At 34.7% G+C, this 8,988-nt stretch overlaps 1 pseudogene; it reads right to left on the reverse strand.

The window, feature by feature from the left end:
• Nucleotides 1-1,770: 1,770 nt before the first annotated feature.
• LOC145016873 (protein DJ-1 homolog B pseudogene) lies at nucleotides 1,771-4,563 on the reverse strand (annotated as a pseudogene).
• Nucleotides 4,564-8,988: the final 4,425 nt, after the last annotated feature.

The raw sequence follows: 8,988 nt of genomic DNA on the forward strand, positions 1-8,988 counted from the left end.
CCAATTTTATCTCATTGTTATACATACAAATATAAGCTCTTTGAATTCAACACAAATGTTGGTGTCAAGTTCTGATCTACATTTGAATCGAGTTAGAAGGAGGCTTATTTCATCGAATATAGATTTTTTAAACTATTCAAACTGTGAAATCCGACTTGTTTTATTAGAATAGTTATAACAGATGCTTCCGAGCTATCAAGCTCTTGAATCGAGCTCAAACTAACTCATTAAACTATCAAATTGAATTCGAACGGACTCATTGAACTATAGAATCGAGTTCAAATTAATTTAAGAGCATCCACATAGGTGCAAGTTTAACACCTTACACAAGAATGCCACAATGATTGTTAGATTAAAATATTATAAAACACGTACAGTCTTTTAAATATAGAAATATGAAGTCCTAAGTGACTATCAATACATGTTTAACTGTATTGCAATTTTTTTTGAAAGACCCGATATGGATAATTTAATCTAGCACTAGTATCTCGTCAATCAAACTCAAACTTGGGTTAGCTTGGTTGCGACCACAGGTGGGTTCTATAGCTTTTTTTCTTTGTTATATTATATTTTCACTAACTTTATCAAATTTTATCAAACAAAATGTTATTAACTTAAATCATCTCCAATCATTTGATCTATTCTAAAGTCTTTTTTTTTTTTTTCAAAATTAACTAGTTTATCTTCATCTTTGTGAAATATTTTATGGGTTGATCGATGATATAAAATGACAACCAATAACACACAATTTGCTCTTATGATCACTTGTTTTTTAATGTGTTGAATTGGTCAATAGATGTTTTTTCCCTCAACAACCTCTATTTTGAATAAACCTACCCTTTTTAGGTTTGACAATATATAAAAGCCAAAATGAATCTGTGTATTGATCACAAGTAGATCGCCACCATCACCCTCCTCAAGAAAGCCTTAAATGGTAAGAGCATTTGGTCAATTATTCATCATTTAGTGCTTGCGTGCGCCTGTCATTTGTTGATAGAAAAAAAAATGACTTTCAATAAAAGAAAACCTTTAAAAATCAATGGTCCGACTGAGGCTTCCTCTTAAAATGAAGACATTGCTATAGAGAACACTCTTTGTTAAATGTTTGTTTCTTTCCTTTTCTTTATGGTCGGTCATTTTTGTTGTTTATGTTCCTTATATGATATATTGTTCTACTATCCTTTATTTTGTTTTCTACGTACTCTTTAGGTTGTTGGAGTTCTCGTGGCCTATCGCACATGTCTTTTCTTTCCATAGGTAGAGAGTTGATTGTATTAATTTTTTTCTACTAACAAAATTTTAATGAAAGTATAGCCTTCCTTTATCTGAAAAAACTGTCGTTTCCGTAACTAAAAAAATATGCAATTAAAGTTTGTATTCCCGTTTTTTATTTAAAAACATCTATTTAGTATTTACAATAATTATGATAAAGTTAACTATTTTAAAGTGTTTTTTTTGTAATTTATTAACTTACCCTAGAAGCTTATTGATGATATACATACACCATACATACACACTTTAATGCATATTCTTTTTGCAAGAAACATACATATGTTATTTTCCTTTTCTACACAACTAATATAAACAAAAACACAATCAAATTAGAAACCCAGAGTTATATAAACAAAAACACAATCAAATTAGAAACCCAAAGTTATCTTCATTATAACAACACCTTTGGCTTTATCATACAAGTAATGAAGACATTTATTAAGTTAATTGGTTTTGACTTTTGACATACATACCACAAAGCATGCAACTAAACTTACGTTACACGACCAACATTGCCTTACCAATTTCCAAAGCTTTCCCATGACCCAATAATTTCTCCACAATCGCCAATGAAAATTCCAAAGATGTCCTTGGCCCTCTGCGCGTTACAACTTTACCATCAACCACCACTCTACTTTCCACTTCACTTTTGTCCGACAGTTTCTCACACATTGTTGGGAAAGCAGTTGCTTTCTTTCCCTAGTTACATCAAATTAACCCATTCAGGGGTATTTTAGTCTTTTTAACCCAAATAAGAAAACTTACCTTGAGTAATCCATGGGGCTCAAGGACAAGAGCTAGGGAAGCACAAATTGCTCCTTAGTATATGCCCAACTCCCTCTAATTCTTTAGCAAATTTACAAGTGCTTCACTGTTTGCAAATGCTTGGGCCCCACCAAGTCCACCCTAAAGTAAGTTCAAAATTGTAACACCTGATTCCCGGTACACATTTAATTTAAAGCATTTATGTATTTTCTCTGGGACTCGACGAGTTGGAGGCCCAACTCGTTGACTAGGGTCGTGATCCGCGGGCATTTTAAGTGACCTACTCGATAAGTCGGGAGACTGACTCGGTGAGTAGGTGCTGTTTGAGGGAAACCCTACATCTGAGGGTTTGCACCATATTTAAACGACTTATTGCAACTTCCATTGTCCCTTATACTCCCATAACACCTATTATCGAAACCCTAGCCGCTTTGAGTGATCTAAGGACAATTTTGGTGCTTTTGGGTGGTTGTGAAGCTTGGAAGGAAGGGAGAAGCTTGGGAATTTGAGTTGGGGCTTGTAGATCCATAGATCTTATTCCATCTTCAGCTCAATCAAGGTAAATGCCCCCTGTTTTGGTCTTTCTTTTGGTTGTTCATCTTTAGGGCTTAGATTTTGGGTGCATTTAGGGCTTTCTAAGCCATTTCCAGACTTGTGAAGTGATTCATGGAGTTCTACTTTCAGATCTGAGTTATTGGAGGGGTCTCATGGCATAAAGGTGCCAACTCTATAGCCATGAGAGCCCCATGCACATTGTAGAGCACCTTTTATGGATTTTTGAGCTAAAAACCCCATGCATGTACACCAAGTTTGGAACTTTACGTATAAAATGGACATTAGGAGGTCAGATCTATGGTTTTGGTGTGTTAAGACCCATTTAAATTGATTGCATAGTAATGGTCAAGGATGGACTTGCCGAGTTGTTCTTGAGACTCAGCGAGTCGAGGTGTAATGACCACCAAATCCATTCTGCGAACGGACCAGTTGTTAGGGAGGAAAGTCCCGTAGATGTTTAGACGTGACAAAGGACCTGAGAATCCTGGGACTCAACGAGTGTATGAACAGACTCGATGAGTCCAAGGCAATCTCCCAACCTCTGAAGATAGACTCGACAAGTTGTTCTACAACTCGACGAGTCATAGTCTAGACATGTTCTTATGAGGGAGATGAACTCGCCGAGTTGAAGGAAGAACTCGATGAATCAGATGAAGGTAGTCACGATAGTTTGAAGGAAGAAGAGCCCGTCGAGTTCTTTCTAGACTCAACGAGCAGAGTCGAGATTGTATCGGATTAGTGGAGTGTGGACTCGGCGAGTTGGCGAGCCAACTGGGCGAATCAGGTCAACTGGATGTTGACTTTGACCAAGGTTGACTTTGTCTGGTTATGGTATTGACCCTGGTTAGGGTCATATGTTCTATTTGATGACTTGAGGATTGTCGTGTAGGGATTGAGGAGTCGAAGGGAGCCGACCTTCACGCCGAGGGCAGTTCAGACGCTACACGACATCGAGGTGAGTTACCTTCCAGTAGGTGTGGGTCTACGGCCACAATGCCGACCCACCAACATGGATATTTAGTAGGTAATTATCTTTGTGATAATTATATTGGTTTGGTTACGTGACTTGGTCATAAGATATGCTTGCGTAAAATGAACGATGTGATAGTGGTAGTGGCAGGGAATAGTCTTTCCCTGACATAGGTCGTTAGGACCAACGGGTAGGTCAATACCTGATATGTTTGATTGTATGTTTATACTTGGCTATTGTATGCTAGTGTTAAGGGTGAAATAGTCCCCAGTTACAGGTTGAAAGATACCGATGGTAGTTACCGGTTGAAAGATACCGATGCAGTTAACGGTTGAAAGATACCGATGGAGGATACCGATTGAAAGATACCGATGATAGTTACCGGTTGAAAGATACCGATGGTAGTTACCGGTTGAAAGATACTGACGATATTATATGGTATGCGGTATGATGGGGGAAATCACTAAGCTTTGTGCTTACAGATTTTGGTTGTGGTTTCATGTACCTCTTCGTCAAAGGGGAAGGAGCCGACGGTGTAGCAGCGTATCACACACATGATTTCCGCATGGAGTTTTCTGGGATTGTACTCTGATTTTATTACTTTCGATGATATGGTTTTCAGACATGTTGTTATGGTTTTTATAAATTGATATGACATTGGCAATGTTTGGTAAATTACGTTATGAATTACTTAATTTAAAATGAAATTTTTGGCCTCGATTTTTGGGATGTTACAAACATGTTATAAAAATAACCCTAGAAAAAGCTTGTGTAGGTTTATGAGTAATTAAAAATAAAAACTTACTGGCAACACAATTAGGTCATATGAAAGTTTAGCAGCTTCATCAAGAAGCGTGTCTGCAACCAGTTTTACTTTACGTGAAGCCACAATTTCAAGATTATCACCAACTGATACCACCACAACTTCCGCTTTTGCCCTTCGAAGAACATCAATGATCATAACAACTTCCATCTCCTCTGACCCATCCGTAATTGGTACCAAAATCGAAAACCAAATAGATAATATAATATAAGGATAATTTATTAATATATTATAAGAATAATATATTGATTAATAAATCATATTATTTAATTAGTATTGATTAGAAATTGATTTGGAATTAATTTAGTGATCAAAAGAGATTGATTAAAAGTAAGGGGACTGATATTGCAAATCATTGATAGTTGCAAGTTGGGTTGATGGGCTCCTAAAGGAGTGGACGAAATCTATGGGAAGCCTATAGAGATTTCGTCCAAGGGGCTTTCTAGAAGGATTTCATGGATTGCTTAAGGCTTAAGCAGAGAATTAGGGTTTCCATCTAAAACCCTAGCAGCTCAGCTATATAAGGAACCATTGGCTTACAGTTTTCGGCCTTATGCATTCTTAGAGAACCCTAGCCAAATTCAAGAAGCCTCCATTACCTCTCTCTTGTTCATCCTTTGTTAAGTGGTGTTTGTGACTCCATTAGAGGTGCAACACTTGAGGCACTAAGCTCTTGAAGATCAAGATCAAGCTACTAACAAGAAAAGTATTCCTAATATGATTAGATTTCGTTTTCTTGTATGCTAGATTAGGGTTTTGATTTGGTAAATTAATTTGCATGTATAACTTGAGAAAAAACCTAGATCCAAAGCAAAAAGTGTTGCATCTGCGCCATAGGAATGTTGTAATGCTGAAAACCCATCAATTTCCTTATACCCCTTATAGATCGGCTTCGTGAATGAGGTCTACTAATGGTAAGACTGACTCATCTTATACATATATATAAATTAAACTTTTAATATTATAATAGTATAAGGGTGTACTTTAAAATTTTAAAATGCTAGGGTTTTAGAATTTAATATTTCAAAATTAAACTTTTAATTAAATTTTAAATTCCAAAACTTAAAGGGTGCAATTTGAAACTTTTCAAAATTACTAGATCAAATTTCAAATAATTAAATTAATCAAATAATTTTGTCATTATCTTAAAATTTGACCAAATCCATCTAATTTGATAAGAAATCAAATTACCATTCAGAAAATTCAATTTAAGGTGATAAAACGAACTTTGGTAATTATCCTAATCAAAAACAGATCTGGAAATTGAAAAATCAGCTAATAGACAAGTCAACTCGTCGAGTTCATCATAGAACTCGACGATTCGTCAAGCAGAAAACGATTTATGTTTTGCGTTCAATTTGGAGAATTCACTATTGCATCAAATATAACAGAAAAACATCCTAGGCTCTGATACCATTGATGGTTTTTGAGCATAACAACATCCTATGTGATTATGCAACCCTAATTGCTTTGGATCTAAGTTTTTATCTTGTTATACATGCAAATAGAAATTCCAAAGCAATAACCCTAATACTAGCATACAATTTTCGAAATCTATATGAAAACAAGGGTTAGAATATTACCTTGCTTGCTATCTAGTAATAACAAGAATTTCACGGATGATTTGAAAGCTTTAGTGCCTCAAGTGTTGCACCTCTAATGGAGTCACAAACACCAATAGCAAAGGATGAAGGAGAGAGGAGGCAAAACTCTTCTAAAAATCAGCTAGGGTTCTCCAAGAATGCAAGTGGCCGAAATTCATATGCTAGGGGTCTTTATATAGCTGAGGTTGCTAGGGTTTTTAGGTGGAAACCCTAATTTCCTTGCTTAGGGCTTAAGCAGTCCATGGACCTCCTAACTAGAAGTCTTAGACGAAATTCTATAGGGCCTCCCATAGATTTCGTCCACTCCCTTCTAAAGGAGTCCTTCAGCCCAACTCTGCAACTATCATTGATTTTCAAAACCATTCCCCGTTCTTTTAATCAGTTCCTTTAATCCCAAAATTAATATCAAATTAATTTCCGATTAAATACTAATTAAATAATATGATTTCTAATTAATATATTATTCTTATAATATATTAATAAATCATTTATTAACATTTTTCTCCAAAAGTCATCCTGCCAAGTTGATATGGTGAAGGCAACCCAAAATGACCATGCTACTATCAAATCAATTACATATCAATTATAGTTATGTTCTTATACACCTAGTCCAACAATAACAAGATGTAACACCAACTTTTTCTCCGTGTCATATATATATATATATATATGTATGTATGTATGTATGTATGTATGTATGTATGTATGTATGTATGTATCACAACTCGAAATTTTAAACCTAACAAAGCCTAAACCCTAACCTAACACAAGTGAATCTACATTACACTCCTTGTTGCAATATGTCCTCTTTAGGTAAAAGGACTTATTTATAAGCTTTTAACTAAGCTTGGATTGATAACTAAGTTGTCTAGGGTAGTATAAAGTAATATAAATCAAAGGTTTAAGGGTTAAAACATAAATATTCACCATTTATTGGTGAATTCGGTCATAGAAATCAATAAACAACTTGAATTTGGTCATAGGAATTGAATTTATAGGGAATTCGGTTGTGAGAATCTTATCTAAATGGAGTGTTTGACCATTTGAAATAAACAATGGGTATTCTCGATCTTGGTACAACTTAACACACAAGAATAAGGTCCATTAGGACTGAATTCCCCAAGGTCCAGCCCAATAAGGATCGAAAACACCCGATATATATATATATATATATATATATATATATATATATATATATATATATATATATATATATATATATATATATATATATAGCCGATTTCCTAATTCATTTCTCACTTTTGCCACCGAACTCTTATCAAATTTTCTCTCAAAAGTCATAAGAATTTTACCCAGATCTTCATCCCATCTTCAAATCTTCAACCGAATTCATCAAACCCATCTTCAAATCTTCATAACAATCTTCAAATCTTCAAACATCCCCTCAAGAACACAAGAACACACCGAATTCACCCCATTCCCCCACCGAAAACTCTATTTCCCACCAAAATCACCCCTTTAACATTTCCAAACATTCCAAATTAATTTTGTAAGTATTATGTACTTAATTAATTACTTAACACATTATTTAAATTAATTTATTATTAATTTAAATATGACGTCGAATATAATTATTTTAGGATAACGTTATTAGCACGTACACTTACCCGATGATCGTTTCTACAAGCTCGCTAATTCAATCACAAGTGCACATTCGAGGTGAGTTCATACCCCCATATTTTTCCAAGCTTTTCAATGTTTTTAGGGGGAGGGGGGATACAAGTAAAACACAAGAAATCTTGTGTTTAAAAATATAATTTTGTTTATTATATTTCCTTACCGTTAACATGCATTTGAACGCGAAACTTACAAAACACGACAAACATTGTTACTACTAGACTTACGAACAATTTACAAAACACGTTAAGACACAACTACTTTACAAGCACAAATTTTAACACGGAAACAAACTTATAAACTATTTTAAGTATAGTTTATGGAACTAATGTACTACTTTTACAAGGATACATATTAATTTGCAAAAAGGGTTTTCATTGTATTATTCGTGAATTCGTTGATGGAGCAAATTTGTGAGAGACGGTATCGAGTACTTACCTAAGTATCTAGATAAGTCTACCTTATGAACCAGAGTCTCCTGGAGGGAGAGTGTGAGTTTGTGTATAGATCTATACGGGACTGGCAATCTCGTGCCCTGACTATTAGCTACAGTCGTTCTGGGTGACAAATGTCATTAACATTTACGACGTTCGAGTCCATCGGTATGGTTATAAGAACTCACATGGATATAACATGGCCTAGTTCACGTAATAATATACTTAACAAACAATCATCAGGGTTAGTAACTATGTGATTACTTAGTATATACATCAGGGTGATATGAAATTAATATGCGGTGGAATGCGTGACTTCCGCCTCATTTCCTATTCCTTGTTTGGTTGTGGGATTGGGCATAATTACCCAATCGACTGTCTGTTCGATCTAGATTTCAATAACTCGTATGTACTAAGTGATCATGGGAGGGTATTAACATCACTTACAGTTTATAGAACAAACACGTTTTCGGCTAGTTTTATTTAATAATAAAGCTACACCTTAAAATTTTATTTTGTTTGGAACATTTAAGACAACAACTCACTTTTATAGAAAATATAGGATTTTCCAGGACAAACATCAGTATTTTACAAGCAAACGGTTTACTATTCAACTAAAGAACAATCATTGTTAATTCTATAATTCCTTAGTTTATGCATCAAGGTTATGTATGAATAATATCTTATAGGCAGTGGAATGTGTGGTTTCCACCTCATTTCATGTTCCTTGTTTGGTTGTGGGCTTAGGGCAGATCCACACAATTAACTATCCGTTCGATCTTGGTTTATACATAGCCAGTATTGTAACACTCAAATTTTCAAATAAATTTTCACATTTTAAAAACACACTTTCATTCATAGTTGTTATAAAAAATATCATTGTATCACATAATCAATTCATAACATCACATCCCAAGATCAAAATAT

Source organism: Lactuca saligna, chromosome 9 (assembly GCF_052625555.1).
Source record: "Lactuca saligna cultivar CGN05327 chromosome 9, ASM5262555v1, whole genome shotgun sequence".
Lineage (NCBI taxonomy): Eukaryota > Viridiplantae > Streptophyta > Magnoliopsida > Asterales > Asteraceae > Lactuca > Lactuca saligna.